The 12,209-nt window shown below is 36.6% G+C and overlaps 1 protein-coding gene across 25 annotated transcripts in view; it reads left to right on the forward strand.

The window, feature by feature from the left end:
- The window catches only part of tou (bromodomain adjacent to zinc finger domain 2B toutatis), a 173,221-nt gene that overhangs the window by 75,226 nt on the left and 85,786 nt on the right, over positions 1-12,209 (forward strand). For all 25 annotated transcript variants that reach the window (XR_012458587.1, XM_074128263.1, XM_074128264.1 and 22 more), the window contains one exon: positions 6,187-6,328. The gene's annotated coding sequence lies outside the window, so the exon portion shown is untranslated. The remainder of the gene's footprint in view (positions 1-6,186; positions 6,329-12,209) is intronic.

Below are 12,209 nucleotides of genomic sequence, written 5' to 3' on the forward strand. Positions count from 1 at the left end.
TACTCAATGGCAGCTATGGTAACCTGTGCGGGGGAGGTTATGTAGATAACTGCAGTATACGCCTCCCTCTCTTTATAACGTTATATTGATATATTCCAGGCTGTCCCCGATATATCTGTAACATAAATATATATTTACTGTATTATTGTTATGTATTTGTTACTTATTGCTTTTCATATTACGCTCAGTAATTACCGTCATCAGTACGCTCAAGCTGACGTTTTAAAGCAGTTAGCGGTGAATAGCCAATCAGAGTCTTTGTTAAAGCTAAATTACGGCTCACAGTAATCAATATGCGTTAAATAGATTATAAGGTGACTGATTCTTTTATTTAGTACATAACTACGGGGTCTGTAAATTAAGTAATGAGACTGATTTTTTTAAAAAAATTTTATTCAAAAAGAATTACAATTCTATATTGTCACCTTCAAAATAACTTCCACACAGCGCTGGAGATGTTTCTTCCACTCCTCATAGCAGTGCTCGAACTCCGATAATGGAATAGCCTTCAGCTGGTCGGTTACACAGCCGTTTGAATGTTTTTTCGACTGCCCCAAAATGAGTTCCCTTGAGGTGATTTTTCAACTTTGGGAAGAGAAAAAAGTCACAAGGACTCAAGTCAGGCAAATAAGGAGGCTGAGGAGCCACAGGAATGAGCATGGGGTGGACACTTCAACCTCTCCAAGGCCCAAAAAAGCAAGGATGGCGAAGTCGAAGAGATCAAACGCATGCTGATTTGTTTTTTCGATATCCACGGAATCGTCCACAAAGAGTTTCTCCCTCAAGGTCAAACGGTCCATGAACACTTTTATACCAAGAGGTTCTTGAAAAACTTCGAAGAATTATTCAGATAAAAATTACTGAAAAATAAAATGGAAAATGAAAATTCAAAATAAAACAACTCGGAATTTGAATAACAAATTATAACTCTCGTTGTATGAGGAGTAAACAAGAGATAGAATTCCAAGGCGGAGGTCCCGGGTTCGAATTCAGCTGCTGGCTCTTAGTTTTTTTCTCTTTTTTTTGCCTAGAAACTTCTAACAGCTCAATGTCCGATGATAAGCAGTGTTGTCTGTAACGAAAGAACACTGTCTGGAGACAAAGGGAAGTGCATTGGTAAAAAAAGCTCTGGGCACCAGTGATTGTAGAATGTGTCTTTACTAGATTAAACACGTGACCCTTTAGAGGGAAATCTATTATTCATCCACTCCTCCCACAAAATAACTCTATTCAAATTTTCCGGTAAAACGTTTTGATAATGGAAGAAGTTATAGAGGTGCAGAAGTGCAATTAAGTGCACCAAAAGGGCAAAGGAAATCGTGGGAGCCATTTCCGAGAAAATATTCTAAAAGTTGTACTTCCGGTTGAACCGATTTTAAGCAAAACTTTATTGTGACGTCACTCTGTTAGCACCTTAGCTAAATATAAAATTGCAGTTTTAAAATTTTGAAAAAAGTTCCTTTGTTTACGTTGTGATGATAGCCAGCCCTCCTTTTTTAACACAATTTTTTGTCTTGAGGGGGGACGGTCAATTTGAAAACCAAGTTAGTCACAATTAATATGGATCCCAGAGATATGAATAGAAGCAAATATAATCTAGTCATAATTCATCCACTGATAGAGAGAGTCCCCTCTCCATAATTGATTAAAACCACCGCATAGACGAACCCACCCCTTGCGGTGGCTACAGTAGCCACGCCCCACCTCATCTTTATGGTGACACTGTTATTAATTTCTCTTAATAAACCATCCAACCCTCCTGAGGGGTCGGTGATTGTGAAGTGGGTACCTATGATTGTCTCTCTATTGATCGCTAACCAAGCCAAGCCTAGCCAATCAATTAGTTATGTTCATTTTTTGGTTTTTTCATATCATTTTTTATAAACCAGTCGAAGTCGGTTTGACAGAGTTCATTATAATGTGAAAAAAAAAGGGTAACAAATTACTATAACTAAGTACTAACTAACATTTTCTCAAATATTTCAATGAGATCAGAAGTAAATGTTTAAAGTGGAATTGTGTAATCTTTGATTTCCTTATTTTAAGCCTAACATTCTCATCCCGTGGTCTACCCACGTTAAGTACTTAGGCCTAACTTTAGACAACAAACTGACTTTCACTACACCACGTTCAGGACAAAGTAAACGCAGGCAAACTGGACTAGTAAGACTATTATTTCCTCTACTCTCACGTGACTCCAAAATGACTGTGACCCAACAAACTCCTCCTCTACAAAGTAGTCATTAGGCCCCGATGTTGCTCTACGCCAGCTCCGCCTGGAGCCTGGACTTGTAGTAAGTAACATCAAGAAACTCCAGGGACAACACAGAACAAAGTTCTCAGACTTAGCGACAGACTCTCCACGACGCACTAGAATTGACTCACTCCACGGAGACTGCATCCATTATCTCCCGGTACACTCCTTTATCCAAAATCGTCTGCTGAAACTCCTTTCCATCCTAGACTGTCATCCTAATCCACTCTGCCGCGACACAAAGGAATAAAACAGATACTCCTCTACACTCTCTACACTAGCTGCAGGTTTTTCCTCTCCTTTTTTCCCTGCATTCCAATCCCCCTCACCTAACTTTTCTCTTTCTTCACTAGATAAGAAAGGTTAAAATGTATAATACATTTACACTTCTGTATTTATTTTATGAATATATTTATTGTAATAAATATTTATTCAATTCAATTCCTTATTTTAAGACAGCCTACTTTAAACATTTACTACTGGTCCATCTAAAAGAGTTTTCATTGAATTAAACAACTTGATAAACTAACACTGTTGAGTGAACGTGAACACGTTTTCTTGTAAAACAAAAGTAATTTCTCATACGAAGATAAAAGGAATCCTGGAAAATGATATACCGTTAGAAAGCCCATTAAACAAGGAAACTTTTATAAAAAGTGCCAGCACCTAGGTCTGATAATGATCACATAACGGCCTAATGAGTTTTCTTCAAAAATTTTCGATTTCTTTTATTTTTCCAGTATCCAGGAGGAAGTTGAGGCTGTTTGGAGAATAACTTATGCTTCAAAATGGTGTCAATTTTTAGAAAATCTATCGTGTCTTTCTAACCGTGTCATCAGAATCGAATTCGGACTAAAACTTTCTGAGTAATAACATTTTTATTGGAAAAAAGTAATGATTTTGGGAAAAAAAATTAAAGTGACGTCACTCAAGAACAGTGGAAAATATGAAGTTGGCCAATACGTCATTGAACTCCACTTTAGATGTACTAAACACAGTAGGCCTATGGACATTACTTACTGGTTCCCCCTGTGAATATGGTGGTGAAACCCTATGCGTCTTTGATGTAGCATTAATACATTAAAACTAATTTTCCCGAGTTATTGTTGAGGAAAATAAAATAAAAGGAAAAAAAAACGCCTTTTTTGGGGGGTTGGGGTTGGCCAATTTAAACTGGAAGCTAAATAACGGAAGTGATTACGACAGTGAACAAACTTTCGGTTTACAAAAAACGAACGTTTGCACGATGTTTGTATTTGTTTACAAACTAGAAAACTGTAAAAGGGAATAAATTGCCGACAAACACAAAAATGGCAAGAGTCCCCCCCTCTGAGCTGATCTTTTTTTATCCACGTATTTAAGGTTACGCTAGATGAAATCAGACGATAATGCAATTTTAGGCTTTTATTAAAAAATAAAAAGTTTGCATTTCCACCACTAAAATTCGCCACACTTTAGTGAAACTAAACGTGACTTGAAAGTTGTGTACAAACTGTTGAAATTGACTGTTTTATTATTATTTTTTTTTTTTTGGTACGCAGAGAGGAGAGGAATAACTTGAGAGATCAGCCGGTAGAGAGAACAGCTGTCGATCTGTAAGATAACCGGCGAGAAGGTTGCAGGGGAAAAAGTAGTACAAGGTTGTGTATATTGTTTGCAAAACAAACATGATGTTATAATTGGTTATAGAATAGCCAGCCTGTGTGGTCATTTGGTTTAGGTTTAGATTCCTTTGTTTTGATGGTGAGTGGGTGTTGAAGCTAGAGTTCGCTAGCCCCAAATAGTTGCATCTCTGCAGGCTGTTGCAAGAGGGTTGGGGTCTGCCCATGGTAAGGGTTAAGCTGGGTATAACATCAGGGAATGAGGTGCTACGATAGCCGAGCGGTTAGAGGCTAGACCTGCGAAGCTAAGATGTATTGCGGTACTAGGCTATATTCCCCGGTCTATACCTTTAATGGTTAGTATGAGAAATTTACAGTAAAGTATGTTTGCTAGTCATTTAGTTAGTAATAATCAGTTAGTACCTTGAGAAGTACAGTAAAGGTCATATAGTGTCTATAAAGAGGATTTTAGTCAACTCATTTATTACATCCATTTATATTTATAGGGAATCGATTAAAGCCTTAAGAAATAAATGCCACAAACCTATCATTTCTACTTAAAAATCGATAAAAAGAAACTAATGTATAAAAATGATTGGACGATTGTGATGTGCTAAAATTGCACGTGCATTTCTCTCTCTCTCTCTCTATACAACACACGTGAGGACGACCCAAATATCGATCTAGCCTCATGGGGTGCTAGAAGAGAGGGTGTGCTCGTTAAACATTTAACCCTAAAAACGCTGCCTCCACACCAAACCATCCTAGCCGCCTCTAAACTATATCCAAGTGAAGGCAAGTGAAACTCCTTAAAATACGCCAAGCAGTTTTTTACCACCACATGCTTCGTGAATTATTATTTGCTTAAAATTTGCAGTCTTGCCAACTAGACAGTCAATATTATTTTCTTTATTACTATTAACAGAGTTATTATTATTATTTTACTACAAGAAAGAACGCTGCTTTGAAAGCTCTGTCGAAGTTGTAAATATTGGAAAAAATAAGGCGCCACGGTAGCCGAGCGGTTAGAGGCGAGACCTGCGAAGCTAAGATGTATTGCGGTACTAGGCTATATTCCCTGGTCTATACCTTTAATGGTTAATATGAGATATTTACAGTAAAGTATGTTTGCTAGTCGCCACGATAGCCGAGCGGTTAGAGGCTAGACCCGCAAAGCTAAGATGTATTGCGGTACTAGGCTATATTCCCGGACTATACTTTTTATAGTTAATATGAGAAATTCGCAGTAAAGTATGTTTGCTAGTCGCCTCCGTCCACGACACCTAATTGGTAGTTGGACGTAAAGCCCAGCCTGAAAAAATAGGCGATTACTTTACTTTACATCAGGGAACGTCATGGTGCGTGATGCAATGGAATAACCAAATGTGTTAGACCAGACATTGGTCGATGTAGATGCTTGAAATATTTTATTAGCATCCCGAATCCATTTATTTGTTGCAACATGCATTGATTAGAAATTCTGTAAGAATAGATTTTTGAGAGCGGTTTCCTCAGAAAAGAAAATGGGATTGCCGTTTCCGAGGGTACCTCTTGAAATAGCTGTGCCTAGAATGTGGATTGCACTACGTGCAGATTTTGTGGGAAGATGAAGGAGATGCTAAAAATTCAGCTGCTTACGGAAATCCGGTGACAGGACTCGCATGTAAGATTTGAATGGCTGTGCTGTTTCCCCAGCTGTTTGGACATTTTTTTTTTTTTTTTATGGGTTGCTGTAAGGGGATGAGTGCCGTGTTATCTGGCATCATTAGGGGACAGATTTGTTGGTCGTAGTACATAGCGCCTCTAAAAAAAGACTAGGCTCAGCGTCTTCATCACCAATCTGGCTTTTCAGAGCGTCCAGTGCTCTTGCAGATCCAATTCAGTAACAATTTTAGAACTACTTCTTCCGGTATTTCATACAAAGTGCCGGAAATTTACCAAAATTTAGGCTTATTTCTTCTAGAATTCCCCTTGATGCTATTAAACAATGTTCAGTCCTCTAATTTATTATCTATTATTATTATTTTAAATGATTTAAGGCGCGTCAACATCTAAGGTTATTGTGGCGCCCGGAGCTTTTTTCAGTGCACTGCCGGCCTCCGGACAGTGTACTCTCGTTACAGACAACACTGTCGCATCACCGGACAGTGAGGCTGTAAGAAGCTCCTCGGAAGAGAAAAAATCTAAGGGTCAGCAGCTGGATTCGAACCCGGGACCTCCGCGTAGGAATCCAATACGCTAAACCGCATAGCTAATCCCTTCCCTAAAATTTATTATTTATTATTTTTTTAAGAACTAATTATTAATTTTATTTATTTTATTTTTTTCCAGGCACCGTGATGGAGTTGTTGTACGATAAAATATTAATTCCCTAAAACATGGATCATTTAAGGAATCATTTCGGCCATACTCCGTTCTAAATTCATTCCATGTTTCACTGAAAATAAAGAACCAAAAAAAAAATAATAATAAGGTGAGTCTATTTATTTATTTATTTAAATAAAATATTTGATGTAGCTGCGATAGGTTTTTTTTTTAACAACATCCGTTGTCTAGGAAGCTCCTAATTATTTACCGTGTTTGCCGTCTATTTACCCTTTTGGAATAATCGTGTAAAATTTTTCGATATCGAATGTCTGAATGATGAGATTTTATTTTACAATTAGATTAATTAATTGATACATAGAGATATGCTGATTGATATTCGATGCATTAAATTTCAAAACCAGTGGCATTTTGCTTAACTCCGTCTTTTTGAAGTGCTAAAATAATGAAAATACAAATGCAAAATTACGAAAAATATTAATTAAAATTATGAACAATTCTTTAAAAAATATTACACCACATTAATTAAGAGAAAGTCTTATTAATTACTTAATTATAAATGAATTATAAATTACTTAAATTATTAAAGTACGTAAAGTAAAGTTATGTAAGTAATTAAACATTAAATTGGGGAAAACAAAAAAAAAAATGCCTGTAATTTGTAGCTTTTTTAATAAATTCTAATTATCATAGGTAATTAGTACTATTTAGATGGCATTCTGATTGAGAGAAAATCCGGTCCAAATGTCGGACAACACCGGAAATACATTCGTGTTTTACATTGTTTAACATGCACTTCTATTTGTATTTCAGAGTAAATTACAGTTTAACAAATTAAATTTTTTTAATTGTGTGGAAAGTATAAAGTATAAATTCCAAGTCTGTAAATCAGTTAGTACCTTAAGAAGTACAGTAAAGGTCATATAGTGTCTTATAAAGAGGATTTTAGTCAAATCATTTATTACATCCATTTATATTTTATAGGGAATCGATTAAAGCCTTAAGAAATAAATGCCACAAACCTATCATTTCTGCTTAAAAATCGATAAAAAAAAAGCTAATGTATAAAAATGATTGGACGGTTGTGATGTGCTAAAATTGCACGTGCATTTCTCTCTCTATATATACAACACACGTGAGGACGACCCAAATATCGATCTAGCCTCATGTGGGGCTAGAAGAGAGGGTGTGCTCGTTAAACATTTAACCCTAAAAACGCTGCCTCCACACCAAACCATCCTAGCCGCCTCCAAACTATATCCAAGTGAAGGCAAGTGAAACTCCTTGAAATAAGCCAAGCAGTTTTACCACCACATGTTTCAATATTATTTTCTTTATTACTATTAACAGGATTTTATTATTATTATTATTTTTTTTTACTGCAAGAAAGAACGCTGCTTTGAAAGTTCTATCGAAGTTGTAAATATTGAAAAAAATAAGGCGCCACGGTAGCCGAGCGGTTAGAGGCTAGACCCGCAAAGCTAAGATGTATTGCGGTACTAGGCTATATTCCCGAACTAAACCTTTAAAGGTTAATATGAGAAATTTGCAGTAAAGTATATTTGCTAGTCGCCACAATAGCCGAGAGGTTAGAGGCTAGACCCTCAAAGCTAAGATGTATTGCGGTGCTAGGCTATATTCCCCTGTCTATAACTTTAATGGTTAATATGAGAAATTTGCAGTAAAGTATGTTTACTAGTCGCCACGGTAGCCGAGCGGTTAGATGCTAGACCCGAAAAGCTAAGATGTATTGCGGTACTAGGCTATATTCCCCGGTCTATACCTTTAATGGTTAATATGAGAAATTTACAGTAAAGTATGTTTGCTAGTCGCCTCCGTCCACGACACCTAATTGGTAGTTTGACGATTAGGTAGAAAAATAGGCGATTACTTTACTTTTACTTTACTTTACTATTGAAAAAATATTTTTTGATAAAACTTGCCGAACGCTTTGAGTACAGTAAATGTAAAAAAGTTGTGGACAAAAACCCCTTAAAAAACGAGTGAAAAATCATTACAGTTAGGTACTAGTACATCCGTTTGAGAGATTTAGGTTAGGGGTCGTTCGTCTTTCGGGTCTTTAGTCCAGGACTAAGTCCAAATAATGAAAGTTCACAGACAGACCATTTCTCAAAAAGCCTTTTTCATCGTCTCTCCGCCGCGGCTAAGGGCTGGTTCAATCTTCGGGTGCATCCTGCAAAAGAGTCAAAGATTGATTATTAAATAACTCGTTGAGTGTTTTTTTGTACAAGAGTATGAGGCATCTTCTCTAAGATTCTATTCGTGTGAAGAGCTGGACAAGTTTCATCCATTGAAATAGCCAGGCCATTGTTCAAAACTGTGGAGTAGACTGGCCGTGTCGGACAGTCAGTTGCGGCTCGTTCCGCCGATGAGCTATTGGCTATGCAGAGGAGTTGCTCTCCCAGTTCTGCAGGACTGTTCTGCAGTAAATCTTTGAAAGAGCAACCATTTTTCCCACTCCAAAAGCTTTGTGTATATATAAGGAGGCCATGGGGGCATTGACACTACAGGTGCTGTCTCTCTGTCTCTTTCTCCAGCGGCGTGGGTTCATCTCCCCCTCTTTCTGTCAGTGTGTGTGTGTGTGTGTTGGTAACCCTGTGAGATTTAAACTTGTCTTTTAAAGTATCCCTGGATTGTCCAAGAAGTTACTATGCGCACTTCTCCCTAGATATAGCCAAGATCTGGTGTGAATCTTCTAAACACATTCCTCTGCTACATTACTCTACTCTTTTTCCAACTATTTCTTACCATTAATACCATTCTTGAAGGTATTGTGACGTCCCAGACCTTCTGCTTAAAATAAGTTCTATTTCTGTAATTAGTTTTCTTGCTCCCTCCAAAGGAAATACTCCAAAAAATTTAATTTCCTCGGAAAAATGCTTTAAAAAAGTAGCCACACTTTGTTATTTGCTCCCAATTAGAGAATTCTGAATTCTCAATTAATTACTCATTACTAATTTAACTTATTACGATATGATAACCGTTTTTTGATGTCTAGTCTTTAATAAGATATATCTGAGTAATTTTAGTGTTCATCAGTTTATAAATACAACAAAAATATTTACGCTAACGTTTCGAACTGTATTTAGTTCAACTTCAGGGCTAAAATAACTAAAAAACCGTGAGATCTAAGTATTTTACGATTTCATCGTGAAGATTAAGAAATTATTCTCGATTAAACTTAAAACATAATTTATGAGAAAAACTATAAATAGTGACGCCCAATTTATTCTACAGTAATTATTGCTAATGGTATAACTTCTAATAGGTGCACATAATTCCAGTTCTAAACTTAAAAGAAGTTTAAAAACATTAGTATCAATTACTGTAGATAAAGTTTTTAGTTGCAGCTTACAGTTTTATATGATTATGCCCAGTGGATTAACTAAAATGAGTTCGACCCAATAGAGTTATAGGTCTTCGAGGCTAATACTAATCGTAGAAGTTTGTTATGGCCTTTTTGGAATGACACCTTAGACTCTGGTCTCCCCTTTAGAGACCCTTATAGTCCTCCCATAATTAGACTAAATCCTTAAAAAGTGATGAGCCCGTAAAAAGCCCATATATTAGACGTTGGAATTTTTTTTTTGCACAAAAAATATAAAAATCTGAACAAAAATTTGGGAAATCTCAAAAAAATAATAAAAACTATTTAGTGAAGTAGGTACTTAGGAACAGGAATCCGAGCGGTTAGAGGCTAGACCCGCAATGCTAAGATGTATTGCGGTACTAGGCTATATTCCCCGGTCTATAATTTTAATGGTTAATATGAGAAATTCACAGTAAAGTATGTTTGCTAGTCGCCACGGTAGCCGAGCGGTTAGAGGCTAGACCCGCAATGCTAAGATGTATTGCGGTACTAGGCTATATTCCCCCGGTCTATACCTTTAATGGTTAAAATGAGGAATTTGCAGTAAAGTATGTTTGCTAGTCGCCTCCGTCCACGACACCTAATTTGGTAGCCCGCCTGAAAAAATAGGCAATTACTTTACTTTTTTTACTTCCAGTCTAGTGGTAAATCACTTGATTCCGTTAACAGTGTAGAAGTGTTTGGCGGAGCTAAACTGGCATGTTTAGCAACTCTCCTCTCAATTGAGGGCTTTTGCCTACGTGTTATCGATATGATCGAGAATTAATACTCGATTTATAATATTAATTATTACGATTTTTATTTGTAATGATCAATCTAATTGACATATCTCTTAGGTCTATTTATGTTTGTAGTTAAGATTGTAATTGCGATTGTTCTAGTTATAGTAATGACAATAGTATCTATAGATGGCGGTGTTGTAGATGATGAATCGGTATTGCTTTCACCAATTGTTGTTCTACTGGTGGTGGCGGTGGAGTGGGGGGGAGCACCTTGGAGAACAATGGAGCATGGATATGAGTGGTCGTAGTGGATGAGTTTACGTTCCATTATTGTACTATTATTGATCACACTGACTAGACCTGAGTGTGCGAGACCATCGCAGCTTCTTCTTCATCTTGAGGTTGAAACTGTGGTTATTACCCTGATTACATCATTCACCCATCACCATTGCCATCAATATCAATATTTTCACTCATAATTGTGTGATAACAGTTTTCTTTTTCGTCTCCCATGTTTTGTAGAATATTTCCGTTACATCATTTCCTTTTTTTTTGTGATACAGGAAGTATTACGATCGTGTTAGGTTGTTTTGAAATTGATTTTCACCGGAAATGAAGGTTTTATTTTTTTGGAGTGTGCTAAGTACCAACCCTCCTACAAAAATAACAAGAGTTAAAAAAAAAAATCCCTTATTTTTTCTTAGTACAAATTTTCGAGAATCTTATTTTTTTTTGGTCAAATTTATGATTAAGTTGGTAACATTGCCATAAAAAGAATTATGCTAATAAATGGGAGATACTAATAGTGTAGATGTCAGCAATATAAGAATGGTCTGATAATAACCTGTGGGTGAGGGTTGGTGGTGGTAGTTATTTATTTACCTTCAGACCAGAGCGAGCCTCTGTGCAGACGGGCCTCTGTTCGGGCATGCGCGCGTGTAGACGTCGGTTAACTCCGCTAACTTTATTACAATCGACTCTTTTATTGGTGGGTTTATTAAGCGACATACAAACATTATAATTATTAATTTTTTGTTGTTCTTGACTCCTCCACCTTTAGTAATTGCGAGAGCATTGCTACCGCGCAGATTATTTATTTATTTATTTATTATTTCATTTTATTTTCACCGGAAGTACTAGTCGAGTTCTATAATAAAGTGGTTTTTATTAATTGGTCCTTACATATGTTTGTACGTTGCGTTTAATCTGTTGATGACAGTATTTGCGATTGCGTCGTTTTTTTCCAAAATTGAGTTTTCATTGAAAATACTTGTTTTAAATACATTTTTTTTTCTTCTTATTTAAATCGAGACACTAGCAATTACCGGACAGTTTGGAGGTGTAAGAAGGCTCCAAGGAAGAGAAAATCTAAGGGCTGGATTTGAACTCGGGAATCCAGCAATCCCACTTAGCTTTTTTCTTCCCTATTTATTATTTATTTACATAATTATCGTAAATAGCTTACCACGATTTGATTGCTTTTATTTACAACCATTTCCCTGAAAACCTATTTCCGGAATTTGCGTAATTGTGTGAGAAGTGGTATAAGTACTAGTTCTCTTAACTGGTTTTCCCCCACTCCCTCAAATGAAAAACTGTCTCGTCGTCTTCATAACAACAATAATTATCAAACTGTACTTGTTAAAAAAAAAAAATCGATTATCGAGCTCCAAATTAAGTTCAACACTAAACTTATCACAAAGTTATCATATAAATGCTAAAATCGATGCTCCAACTTATTTTTTTTATTAAAGGGGTTCTCCACAAGTCGTGGTTCCCTTCGCTAGTAAATGCCTTCTTCCAAGTGACACGATCCTCTGATCCTGTTCCTCTGTCAGACCATATCCCGGCCATAATCTCCTTCACCTGGTCCCTCCACCCATTTTTGGGTCTTCCTCTCTTCCTCCTTAGGCCAT

The sequence above is a fragment of the Rhodnius prolixus genome, unplaced genomic scaffold (genome assembly GCF_049639745.1).
Source record: "Rhodnius prolixus isolate KJV_2025 unplaced genomic scaffold, Rpr scaffold_9, whole genome shotgun sequence".
Taxonomy (NCBI): Eukaryota; Metazoa; Arthropoda; class Insecta; order Hemiptera; family Reduviidae; genus Rhodnius; species Rhodnius prolixus.